Source organism: Oncorhynchus kisutch, linkage group LG6 (genome assembly GCF_002021735.2).
Source record: "Oncorhynchus kisutch isolate 150728-3 linkage group LG6, Okis_V2, whole genome shotgun sequence".
NCBI lineage: Eukaryota > Metazoa > Chordata > Actinopteri > Salmoniformes > Salmonidae > Oncorhynchus > Oncorhynchus kisutch.
In genome coordinates this window covers 34,867,110-34,881,253 of record NC_034179.2, presented here as the reverse complement: position 1 = coordinate 34,881,253, position 14,144 = coordinate 34,867,110, and the positions used below count along the sequence as shown (strand labels likewise).

General features: G+C 42.7%; 1 protein-coding gene across 5 annotated transcripts in view; it reads right to left on the bottom strand.

Annotated features, from left to right (window-relative positions):
* The window catches only part of abr (ABR activator of RhoGEF and GTPase), a 232,319-nt gene that overhangs the window by 127,392 nt on the left and 90,783 nt on the right, over positions 1–14,144 (bottom strand). The gene's annotated exons all lie outside the window — the stretch shown is intronic.

The window sequence follows — 14,144 nt, the reverse complement described above, 5'->3', positions numbered from 1 at the left end:
AGCACTTGGAATTTTTAAAAATACTTTAAAAACCATTTTCAGCAGTCAAACTGATCATTCTGACTTCCAGTGTGATCTAGTGATGAAGAGCAGAGTGCATAACATAAAAGACGTTACTTATTATGTCCGCATGCGTGAGTGTACACACACACACACACACACACACGGAGCTCTTCTGCATTGCAGAGCGTATATTTCCAGCAGGGTGGAAACTTTGACACTTATTTTATTTGCTGTGTTGGTTTTCTCCTAATAGACCCATGGCCATGCTCCCTTGTTCAGCACAACCAAACAGTGAGTCAGTGACTGGACAGACAGACCGAGAGACACTTATAACGGGCCTGTGGAAAGGACCTCCCACTGTCCAATAGCCTTCAGACTCCATGGAGAGGGACTCAGTGTCGATGAAAAGATCTAGTCAATGAGAAGTACTATGGGACACTGTTAGACATAGGGGACACTGACACACCCAGAGTAAAAATCCAGCTATGGTCAAATCTCACACACTTCTACTGTTAGGGGTTGTATTAATCATTTTACGACCTGCATTTCACAAGAGAAAAGCATTTATAGCTTTTCAGTTCTGCAAAAAAATATTATCATATCTTGTTCTCTCCTCTATTGACCATACCTTATAAAATGTCATTTGTCTGTACACTTGTATCAAGTTAATTGAGGATATTACTTCTTTTTTTTAAGAATGTGAAAAAACAGAAAATAAGTAGCAAACAGATATCTAAAAACACCCTTCACACCTCAAAACAGGGAAATGGCTTCCTGCAAGTCATGAAGAAAAAGATTTGGGTTTGAGTGTTTCCCCTTTCCTCAGAGCTCTGCAGGCCAACCAACCAGAGGTCAACATGCTGATCATGTGACCTGAGGCAGCAGTATTGCTGACATAAAGCAGAGCAGATTGTGGGATTTAAAAAGTAAAGATAATACCTGATGGAACTGACTGAGACACACAGGGAAATTATTGCTACTGCCTCCCAAATATATATATATATACACACATTTTGTTCAGTGTCTGTGTATATACAGTTGAAGTCGGAAGTTTACATACACTTAGGTTGGAGTCATGAAAACTCGTTTTTCTACTATTCCTTAAATTTCTTGTTAGCAAACTAGTTTTGGCAAGTCAGTTAGGACGTCTACTTTGTGCATGACAAGTCATTTTTCCAACAATTGTTTACAGACAGATTATTTCACTTAAAATTCACTGTATCACAATTCCAGTGGGTCAGAAGTTCACATACACTAAGTTGACTGTGCCTTTAAACAGCTTGGAAAATTCCAGAAAATTATGTCATGGCTTTAGAAGCTTCTGGTAGGCTTATTGACATCATTTGAGTCAATTGGCGGTGTATCTGTGGATGTATTTCAAGGCCTACCTTCAAACTCAGTGCCTCTTTGCTTGACATCATGGGAAAAAAATAATCATTTTAGACCTCCACAAGTCTGGTTCATCCTTGGAAGCAATTTCCAAACACCTGAAGGTACCACATTCATCTATACAAACAATAGTACGCAAGTATAAACACCATGGGACCACGTAGCCGTCATGCCGCTCAGGAAGGAGACGCGTTCTGTCTCCTAGAGATGAACGTACTTTGGTGACCTTGTGAAGATGCTGGAGAAAACAGGTACAAAAGTATCTATATCCACATAAGCTGAAAGGCCGCTCAGCAAGAAGAAGCCACGGCTCCAAAACCACCATAAAAAAAGCCAGACTACGGTTTGCAACTGCACATGGGGACAAAGATGGTACTTGTTTGAGAAATGTCCAAAATGTTCATCTGGTCTGATGAAACAAATATAGAACTGTTTGGCCATGATGGCCATTGTTATGTTTGGAGGAAAAAGGGAAAGGCTTGCAAGCTGAAGAATACCATCCCAACCGCGAAGGACGGTTGTGGGCAAAACTGAAAAGCTGTGTGTGAGCAAGGAGGCCTACAAACCTGACTCAGTTCCTCCTGACAGAGCTGGTGTAATGGAGGAAATTCACCCAACTTATTGCGGGAAGCTTGTGGAAGGCAACCCAAAACATTTGACCCAAGTTAAACAATTTAAAGGCATTACTATAAAATACTAATAGAGTGTATGTAAACTTCTGACCCACTGGGAACGTGATGAAAGAAATATTTACATTCTTAAAATAAAGTGGGGATCCTAACTGACCTAAAACAGGGAATTTTTACTTGGATTAAATGTCAGGAATTATGAAAAACTGAGTTTAAATGCATTTGGCTAAGGTGTATGTATATTTCCGACTTCAACTGTGTGTGTGTGTGTGTGTGTGTGTGTGTGTGTGTGTGTGTGTGTGTGTGTGTGTGTATCTATATACACACACACACACACACACATACATAAATACATACATACATACATACATACATACATACATACATACATACATACATACATACATATACACTGCTCAAAAAAATAAAGGGAACACTAAAATAGCACATCCTAGATCTGAATGAATGAAATATTCTTATTAAATACTTCTTTCTTTACATAGTTGAATGAGCTGACAACAAAATCACACAAAAATTATCAATGGAAATCTAATTTATCAACCCATGGAGGTCTGGATTTGGAGTCACACTCAAAATTTAAGTGGAAAACCACACTACAGGCTGGTCCAACTTTGATGAATGTCCTTAAAACAAGTCAAAATGAGGCTCAGTAGTGTGTGTGGCCTCCACGTGCCTGTATGACCTCCCTACAACGCCTGGGCATGCTCCTGATGAGGTGGCGGATGGTCTCCTGAGGGATCTTCTCCCAGACCTGGACTAAAGCATCCGCCAACTACTAGACAGTCTGTGGTGCAACGTGGCGTTGGTGGATGGAGCGAGACATGATGTCCCAGATGTGCTCAATTGGATTCAGGTCTGGGGAACGGGCGGGCCAGTCATCAGTCATCCTCTTGCAGGAACTGCTGACACACTCCAGCCACATGAGGTCTAGCATTGTCTTGCATTAGGAGGAACCCAGGGCCAACCGCACCAGCATATGGTCTCACAAGGTTTCTGAGGATCTCATCTCGGTACCTAATGGCAGTCAGGCTACCTCTGGCGAGCACATGGAGGGCTGTGCGGCCCCCCAAAGAAATGCCACCCCACACCATGACTGACCCACCGCCAAACCGGTCATGCTGGATGATGTTGCAGGCAGCAGAACGTTCTCCACGACATCTCCAGACTGTCACGTCTGTCACATGTGCTCAGTGTGAACCTGCATTCATCTGTGAAGAGCACAGGGCGCCAGTGGCGAATTTGTCAATCTTGGTGTTCTCTGGCAAATGCCAATCGTCCTGCACGGTGTTGGGCTGTAAGCACAACCCCCACCTGTGGACGTAGGGCCCTCATACCACCCTCATGGAGTCTGTTTCTGACCATTTGAGCAGACACATGCACATTTGTGGCCTGCTGGAGGTCATTTTGCAGGGCTCTGGCAGTGCTCCTCGCACAAAGGCGGAGGTAACGGTCCTGCTGCTGGGTTGTTGCCCTCCTATGGCCTCCTCCACATCTCCTGATGTACTGGCCTGTCTCCTGGTAGCGCCTCCATGCTCTGGACACTACGCTGACAGACACAGCAAACCTTCTTGCCACATCTCGCATTGATGTGCCATCCTGGATGAGCTGCACTACCTGAGCCACTTGTGTGGGTTGTAGACTCATGCTACCACTAGAGTGAAAGCACCAGCAGCATTCAAAAGTGACCAAAACATCAGCCAGGAAGCATAGGAACTGAAAAGTGGTCTGTGGTCCCCACCTGCAGAACCACTCCTTTATTGGGGGTGTCTTGCTAAATGCCTATAATTTCCACCTGTTGTCTATTCTATTTGCACAACAGCATGTGACATTTATTGTCAATCAGTGTTGCTTCCTAAGTGGACAGTTTGATTTCGCAGAAGTGTGATTGACTTGGAGTTACATTGTGTTGTTTAAGTGTTCCCTTTATTTTTTTGAGCAGTGTATATACACACACACATATATACACACACACACACACACACACATTCACATATACACACACATTCACATATACACACACACACACACACACACATATATATACACACACACACACACACACATATATACACACACACACATATATACATACACACACACACACACACATATATATCCTCTTCCACTCCTCCATGACGACATCACGGACATCACGGAGCCTCTTGCACTCCTCCACCTTCCGTTTGAGGATGCCCCACAGATGCTCAATAGGGTTTAGGTCTGGAGGCATGCTTGGCCAGTCCATCACCTTTACCCTCAGCTTCTTTAGCAAGGCAGTGGTCGTCTTGGAGGTGTGTTTGGGGTCGTTATCATGTTGGAATACTGCCCTGCGGCCCAGTCTACAAAGGGAGGGTATCATGCTCTGCTTCAGTATGTCACAGTACATGTTTGCATGCATGGTTCCCTCAATGAACTGTAGCTCTCCAGTGCTGACAGCACACATGCAGCCCCAGACCATGACACTCCCACCACCATGCTTGAAGGCAAGACACACTTGTCTTTGTACTCCTCACCTGGTTGCCGCCACACACGCTTGACACTATCTGAACCAAATACTGCACTGACAGGCTGACCTCCCACCCCTTCAACCTCTGCAGCAATGCTGGCAGCACTCATACGTCTATTTCCTCTGGATATGACGCTGAGCACGTGCACTCAACTTCTTTGGTCGACCATTGCGAGGCCTGTTCTGAGTGGAACCTGTCCAGTTAAACCGCTGTATGGTCTTGGCCACCGTGCTGCAGCTCAGTTTCAGGGTCTTGGCAATCTTCTTATAGCCCAGGCCATCTTTATGTAGAGCAACAATAATTTTTTTCAGATCCTCAGAGAGTTCTTTGCCATGAGGTGCCATGTTGAACTTCCAGTGACCAGTCAGTATGAGGGAGTGTGAGAGCGATGACACCACATTTAACACACCTGCTCCCCATTCACACCGGAGACCTTGTAACACGAACGAGTCACATGACACCGGGGAGGGAAAATGGCTAATTGGGCCCAATTTGGACATTTTCACTTAGGGGTGTACTCACTTTTGTTGCCAGTGGTTTAGACATTAACGGTTTTGTATTTTTAATCAATTTAGAAAAAGATTATAAAAACCTGTTTTCACATTGTTATTATGGGGTATTGTGTGTAGACTGCTGAGGATTTATTTTTATTTAATCAATTTCAGAATAAGGCTGTAACGTAACAAAATGTGGAATAAGTCGAGGGGTCTGAATACTTTATGAATACACTGTACATATAGAAACAGTCTCCATTAAACAACACTCATACAGTAACTAGCCTACATTTTCATCATTAATAGTTTTCAACCCAACACTAGATTCTCATCACTGCTCAATCAACAGCAAATAATGATTTTAGTCAGTCTCCCTGGCAGGAATGTATAGCCACTATTTCCTTGTTCACACTGTATGCCTTAATGCTCAAACCAGTTTTGTTTTTCTATTCCGTTTTGGAATACTGACTGTCCAAATGGCAAGTTACAAGTGACCAAATCAAACGTGTGTTCAGACAGCAGTCATCTGCTGCGCTACTTGTCATTGTAACGCCGGGTGTGTGCAGTCTTTTTTCCGCCATTTCACCCAGTGGGTGGTGCTATAAGACACCATGGGTGTGGGTTTCAAAGTGCAAGGACTGTCTGATGCATGTCAACACACACACACACACCTTTTTTGCACTATTGGTTAGAGCCTGTAAGTAAGCGTTCCACTGTAGGGTCTGTTGTATTCGGCGCACGTGACAAATACATTGATTTGATTTGAGCAAAGCCAGAGCTATTAAGATGGGGGGTTATTTAAGATATTCTTCGAAGAGGTAAGGTTTCATGTATGTGTAGGGACTCTGCTATCTTAGCTTCAAGGGGAAGCTGGTTCCACCATAGGGGTGTCAGGACAGAGAAGAACTTGGACTGGGCTGAGCGGGAGCTGCCCTCCCGTAGGGGTGTCAGGACAGAGAAGAGCTTGGACTGGGCTGAGCGGGAGCTACCCTCCCGTAGGGGTGTCAGGACAGAGAAGAGCGGGAGCTGCCCTCCCATAGGGGTGTCAGGACAGAGAAGAGCTTGGACTGGGCTGAGCGGGAGCTGCCCTCCCATAGGGGTGTCAGGACAGAGAAGAGCGGGAGCTGCCCTCCCATAGAGGTGTCAGGACAGAGAAGAGCTTGGACTGGGCTGAGCGGGAGCTGCCCTCCCATAGGGGTGTCAGGACAGAGAAGAGCGGGAGCTGCCCTCCCATAGGGGTGTCAGGACAGAGAAGAGCTTGGACTGGGCTGAGCGGGAGCTGCCCTCCCATAGGGGTGTCAGGACAGAGAAGAGCTTGGACTGGGCTGAGTGGGAGCTGCCCTCCCGTAGGGGTGGGAGGGCCAAGAGACCAGTAGCAAATAAAAAAATAAAAAATGAAATAAACCACAGGAAAAGCATCCTCCATTCGCTATTTAAGTGCATAAATAACATGTATTTCTCCCGCTGCCCCTGTTTCGAGACAGTTGCATTATAATGGTCCAATCTAAATAAAAACAACTGTCACATATTATTTAGTACATGTAAAGACAAGATTAAATCAAGAATAGTCTGATGGGTGACAATATTAGCCTACCACTTGTGAATGACGCCAGCATAAGAAACAAAGCCTTTTTTTGTGTGACTTACTCGAATCATAGTCGCACACCTCATGTAGCCTGGCCCATAGGCCTATTTGTTTTAATGAGGTTTGTATCACAACTAAAGTGGCCAAATAACTTCTTAAAATTAAGCAGATTCATCCGCTTTACAAGGGGTGAAGAGCCTAACTGGCATTTATAAGCAGTGTGTGAGTTTCAAATTTGGGGACGATAATTTTCACTGTAAAAATGCACCTTTATAATAAAAACATTACATGCATAATTGCATTTGCGGTCACTTTTGATAATGGTGTTTTCTGCTAATGGAACATTTGCGCTTTTAGCCTAACTACAGTACCATGTGTGCATTAATGTGACGAAATAGCCTAATAGTTTTTGATGCTAATGGTTGTATAAATTTGGGATCTCTCTCATCCCACAACTGTCCCAGACTATGTTTGGAAAAAGTATTTTTCGCACAGAATAGAAAAGGTTGACTTTTGTACTATGGGGGATTGTAGATTGACATAGACTAGTGCTTTTGCTGTTCGTTAGGCCTCATCTTGTTGGCTGACAAAGTAAATGTGGACAGTTCTTCCAATATCTTCAATATGCACCTCGGAATTGGATAAGGACACACGCAGTTGCGTCCACGATGTGTCGATCTTCACTTGTAGCCTGTTAGAAAGACCCGATCACGTGATGGAGAGCCATGTGAGTGAGAGACGCTTTGGATTACACAGCACACGCAGGGAGAAGGGCACAACGCAGCACTCCGGCCTGCAAAAGGCACAGATTTTTTTAGGGTGCATTACGGCCACAAAGGGGAGGTCACCATGAAATTCGAGGCATTATCAAGTGCTTGTCAAATTTTGAATGATAGACTATTGGAGTCTATTCTGGAGCCCAGAAAACTAAGCAGAGCTCATGCCTTTCAAGCAACTTTTTTTAAATCATCATACAGTCATATGAGAAAGTTTGGGCACCCCTCTGAGGCTGCATAATAATTTACTCTGTCGTCACAGAAAATGATCACAGTGGCATGCCATTCATTTTCTAATAAAAGCTGAGTACTGGGGTATTGTCCAGACAAAGATGTTTAGTGTAACAATATTAAGTTGTATGAAATTAAATCAGATGTGAAAAATAGGCTATGCAAAAATGTGGGCACCCTTGTCATTCTGTTGATTTGAATACCTGTAACTACTTATCACTGATTAATTGGAACACACAATTGGTTTGATGAGCTCATTAAGCCTTGAACTTCATAGACAAGTGCATCCAATCATGAGAAAATGTATTTAAGGTGGCCAATTGCAAGTTGTTCTCTTTGACTCTCCTCTGAAGAGTGGCAACATGGGGGCCTCAAAACAACTCTCAAATGACCTGAAAACAAAGATTGTTCAACATTATGGTTTAGAGGAAGGCTACAAAAAGCTATCGCAGAGATTTAAGCTGTCAGTGTCCACTGTGAGGAACATAGTGAGGAAATGGAAGACCACAGGCACAGTTCTTGTTAAGGCCAGAAGTGGCAGGCCAAGTAAAATATCGGAGAGGCAAAAGGCGAAGGTTGGTGAGAACGGTCAAAAACAGTCCACAGACCACCTCCAAAGACCTACAACATCATCTTGCTGCAGATGGTGTCACTGTGCATCGTTGAACAGTTCAGCGCACTTTGCACAAGGAGAAGCTGCATGGGAGAGTGATGCGGAAGAAGTTTTTTCTGCACACACGCCACAAACAGAATCGCTTGAGGTATGCAAACGCACATTTGGACAAGCCAGCTTCATTTTGGAATAAGGTGCTGTGGACTGATGAAACAAAGATTGAGTTATCTGGTCATAACAAGGGATGTTATGCATGGCGGCAAAAGAACACAGCGTTCCAAGAAAAACACTTGCTACCCACAGTAAAATTTGGTGGGGGTTCCATCATGCTGTGGGGCTGTGTGGCCAGTGCCGGTACTGGGAATCTTGTTAAAGTTGAGGGTCGCATGGATTCCACTCAATATCAGCAGATTCTTGGGAATAATGTTGACGAATCAGTCACAAAGTTGAAGTTACGCCGGGGCTGGATATTTCAACAAGACAACGACCCAAAACACTGCTCAAAATCTACCTGGACATTTATGCAGAGGAACAAGTACAATGTTCTGGAATGGCCATCCCAGTCCCCAGACCTGAATATCATTGAGAATCTGTGGGATGATTTGAAGCGGGCTGCCCATGCTCGACAACCATCAAACCGAACTGAACTGGAGAAGTTTTGTAAGGAGGAATGGTCCAAAATACCTTCATCCAGAATCCAGACACTGGATTCAGGCTATGGGAAGCATCTAGAGGCTGTTATTTTAGCAAAAGGAGGCTCTACTAAATAATGATGTGATTATTCTATTGGGGTGCCCAAATTTATGCACCTGTCTAATTTTGTTTTGATGCATATTGCACATTTTCTGTTAATCCAATAAACCTCATTTCACTACTGAAATATTACTGTGTCCATCAGTTATTTGATAGATCAAAACGAAATTGCTGATCCAAACACCCAATTATTTATAAATGGAAATCATGGAAAATGTCAGGGGTGCCCAAACTTTTTCATACGACTGTAAAAGTCTCATCATGCAGACTTACAATGTATTAAAAATAAAAACATTTAGCCCAACGTTTGTAGAACAACTAAAGTTACATAAATAACTCTAAATTAAGCATTTAGGAGTACCTATTTCTTTGTTAACAACTCACAGATTAGCCACATGTGCTCATTCCCTCAAATCGCTTGGAGAAAATGGTTATATTTTATTAGTTTTTAAAAATGGCTTGTAGGCATGTGGAAGCCAGGAGATGCCAAATGTCTTTGATTAATTAACGGTCAATTTCTGTGAGACCGACAGTGATTTGTTTGAGAATCACCAGCTGACGAAATTTGTTACCGCCACAGCCCTAATCATGGCTAGATTTAATCTAATTTCACTGTGATTGTTGAGTCAACATGCAATAATACCTGTATACTGTCAATCACAGATGTATGATTTGCATTTAGATGAACAAAATCAGATGAACTGTTCCCTGTCCATTTGCAAAACAAATGTTTAAAATACTTCAGGTCAGTATGATCAATGATCATGCCATAATACATTGATATGGATGATGTGTGTGTGAGTTGTACAGTAGTAGACCGAGCTGCATAAACTGTTAACATCCGTCTCTCTCCCTCTACTTCACAATATGTAGACCTTTTCAACTACTAAAAACAGACTTTAATCCAACTGAAGCAGTCTATTAATGTGTGTGATATAGTGTGAGTTTTACAGTATACCTAGCTTCATAAGCTGTATGTGTGTGAGCATCTCTCTCTCTACACCAATGTGATAAGTACTTTACACTACTGAAAAAATAAAACAAGTTAAGACTTTAAAGACTTAAAACTACTGAAGTATTTTTTGGGGGGGAATCTGTAATTTACTATTTATATTTTTGCCGACTTTTACTTCACTACATTCCTAATGAAAATGATGGCGTGGAAAGGGCCTCCCGAGTGGCGCAGTGGTCTAAGGCACTGCATTGCAGTGATACAAGATTCTGGGTTCAAGTCCAGGCTCTGTTGCAGCCGGCCGGCCGGCTTATGTGTTCTGACCATTGCCTCATGAGTCATCCTTTGCAGATCAATTTGCTGTGTAAGCCCACTGCAGAAGTTACTGCTGCAGAGGAAATGTCTGTTGGTGTGATGTCTCTCTCCCATCACTAGGTGGAGATGGAGCTGTACCACTGGCCTGTACTGAACCATAGTACATGAGGAAGGAAACCTGTCACAATGATAGAGATATGACTGCACGCTACTCTGTTGGAACAACTGACAATGTTGTTCTCTTCAGCATGAAGTAGAGATTCCAGGTGTATAAAAGAAGTCAGTTAGACTAAAAGCGGTCGCTCCTTAGTTGACAATACAGTGTGACGTAACACTACAAACCACACCCCAGGTCTCAGCTTTTTTCCCATAAACTTTTTACACGCATTCCATTTTTGTGTGGCTGTTTCACATGACCTTTCAGTCAGCCTGAGGCCTTCGTGGAAGATAGAGGTCAGGACGGGTTCAGCTCGGTCCCTGCCGAGAGCCCAGTGTGTAAGGATCGAGAGACACCTGCACACACACAGTGCTCCTAACCTACTGTCACTAATACCACCACTGACATTAGTACGTTACCCCTTGGGCCCTGCTCACTGAGGACGTATTCCCAACAGCTGGGTTAGTGTATTACCATTCAGATAGTCATTAAAGTCAGGACTATTTATTGTCTCTGTCATACATGTTATTTATATTAAACTGATAGCAATGCTGACATATATGGGTTTTCTGCTGTGCTGAGTTCTGACATCCTAGGCATGTTCACACTGCACCTTAGCCCAGGGCTAAGAGCCTGCTTAGCCCTGGGCTAAGGGAGATCTTAGCCTGAGGTTAAGCGAGTGTTCACACTTGCACTTTCTTAAGTGGGCTAGCACCAACCTTAGCCCAGGACTAACTGGCCCTGCTCTGGAGCAGGGTTAGCACAGACTTTTCAGGGCTAGCCCCAGAAACACAGTCCCAAATTAGCCAGTGTGAAACAAGGTCAAGAACAACACATAGAACTTTCACTGTCCAATCACAAAAGCTGCACTTTTGCTTATTTTGCATATGCTTGTGATGCATGTGACGCGTTCTGCAGCTACATTTTAAGTACTTCATCTTTTCTTCTGAAAACAAAAAACTAACTTTCGTAACTTTTCTTTTGACATTTAATTCGATATTACAATCAATAATAATAATAATAGTAATAATATTGCATGATCTTTGCCTGGATGAGAAAAGTTTGTCTCATCTGTGGACAGCACTCTACGTACAGGGGCGAAATAACGTTTCAAAAAGTGAAACATAGTTTCCGATGTCAGACAGTAAGGTTTACAAACAATCACTCTTGGAAACAAAATGCTAGATTAGAAGCAAGAGGAAATAATATCTTAATAAATGATTTACTTATAACATTGGTTGTGTCGCCGCGATAGATTGTTGGTCGCATGCTGTGTTTGTTCGTTAGCTCAGGGCTTTGGAATACAAGTGTGAATCCTTAGCCCATGGCTAAAGCTCAACCCAGGGTTAACAAATGCTTGTGTGAACACAGGATAAGCTAGCCCAGGGACAGTCTTAGCCTGGGGCTAAGAACCGTGCAGTGTCAAAAGGCCTATGAGGACAGCAGATTGCAGCTTAGTGCTAATAGCTACCGATGTCATTCCGAGGATGTGAATGAATGCAGCACCTGCAGTGTTACTGTGAAGATAGAATTCTAGTGGTTAATTACATGGGCATACAGGAAGTAATCACAATATTACCCAAAGACAGTAATTTGTACCATCAGTGGGTAGTGGAGGACTTCATTTCCCACAAAGCATTGTGGCATTCTTCTCAAACTGTGTTTTGAAGTGCAGTTGTGAGCAATGTTCCCTCTAAACTGCATGCGGACATGCAGTACCCCGAGACTGTCGCGCAGCTCTCTGGGACTGCTGTGCAGAAGAAATATCAGCCCACAGAGAGATGCACAAGATTGAACTTCACTCAACTTTCTAGAGCAGTGGTCACCAACCGGTCAATATCCAAGGCATTCCTAGTGGGTCGCCAAACATTTCTGTAAAAAAAAACAATGATAAAGCCTTGTTCCTATTTTTTTTTTTTGTTGTCTCGGCTGATATTGGTAGGTGCACCCAATTCAGCTGCCCTGCGCCTTCTCAGAGGGCCAAGAGATAAAAATCAAGTGCACCATAGGTCTACCGATGGACAATCGGATGGCTCAGATTACCATGTCTACCATAATTTAGCACACATAAAATAAAGCTACAGAAAAGTTGATACTGTGAGATTTCAAAACATTTTTTTAAATTACTACAGAGACTCAACAAATACAGTAAAGAGCTGCTGTTTTATGAGTAAGTTCATGTTTAAGTTGTTACTTTGTATTCAACGCTTTCATAACCCATAAAATGTGTGTTCTTCCTATTTCCACTCAGCACTACAATAAGCACTGCAGCAGTAATGAATGAGTAGGAAAGTGCATCTATGTGCTTGCGTTGCTGTTATTAGAGGCTTGGGTTTTTCTAATATCGAGGAATATTTCACTTTCTCTGTTCATAGGAATAACAACATGAATTTGTGTACAAGGCAGAAATAATGTGGTGTGACTTGAGTTGCCATCAGTTGAGATCAAAACAAGAGCTGCATGTAGCCACATGTGCGCATGTTGTTCATATCCTTTGCTAGTTATTGAGTTATTAGCCCAGTTATAGATCATTTGTAGTCAGCAATAGTGATTGCTTCCTACAAAAGCACAAAACGTGTACATTTCTCAACATCTTTGAAAAGTGAGTCAGGTAGAGCTGTTTTTGTCCTAAAGGGGCAGTGTTATATTTTGAGAGAGGCTTGAATGAGCTTTTATAGCCAACAGGTAGCATAATGTGTCAGATTTTCTGTAATAATGGTATGGGAATAATAATGCATTTTATTGGTGGTTTCTTGCTTCAAACAACACACCAACATTTCCAGTCACCTCATTCTCTGAAGGACAAGTGGATAAACAGATTAATGTCAATGCCCTGCATATTTTTTTTTTTTTTTTAAGTCTCATGGAATGTAGGCCTACATTGAACACTACACATTGGCTGCTACTGTAGGCTGAATAATATAACTCCTATTTCCATGTTAAAATCTTATGGGATGCATTTTCTCCATCGTTTTTTTTAATGTGAGTCCACTGTGGTAGGCCTACATTATGATCAAATAGCCACACTAGCCTAATTGGCCACTTAAAACTACAATTTAAAGTAGTTACAGCCTCAGTGTTCACAGTAAACACACACTAAAAGTTGCACAGATGTTTCACAGCGTTCAAGTTTGCGCTCAGCAGAAAAATATTAGAGGGAACATTGGTTGTGACCACAATGAATTACAGTAGGAATAAGAAGTGTTTGCAGCAAAAGCACTGACAGGAGTAAGAAGTAACCCGGCCCCAGACCTTGCAAGCCGGAGTTGTGCACCTCTGCAATACTGTCCTTTACGCCAGTGTGTGTGTGTGTGTTAGGGGTGAAACGCTACGTGTATTCGTATTGAACCGTTCAGTACAGGGTCCACGGTACGCACTGCGAACCGAATAATACAATAATATATTATAGCTAGGAAAATATATATACACATTTCATTGTAAAAAAAATAATGATTGCATAAACCACTGGCGTATAGATTGACGATGGAAAAATATCAAAATATTTTTTTATTTTATGGAGTTGTTTCGTCTCGTAGCTGTATGCAGCTCTGCTCATTAGTTATTTCACTCCAGGGAGAACAGAGCTGAGAGACCGTCGTAGCAGCAATTAACGTAAACTCACCCCATTCCATACAAATGTGCGCAACCGCAACATTCAAACGAGGATACAAAGAAAACTAATGGGACTGTAGCGACTGTGTTGACTTCAAAACCGGGGG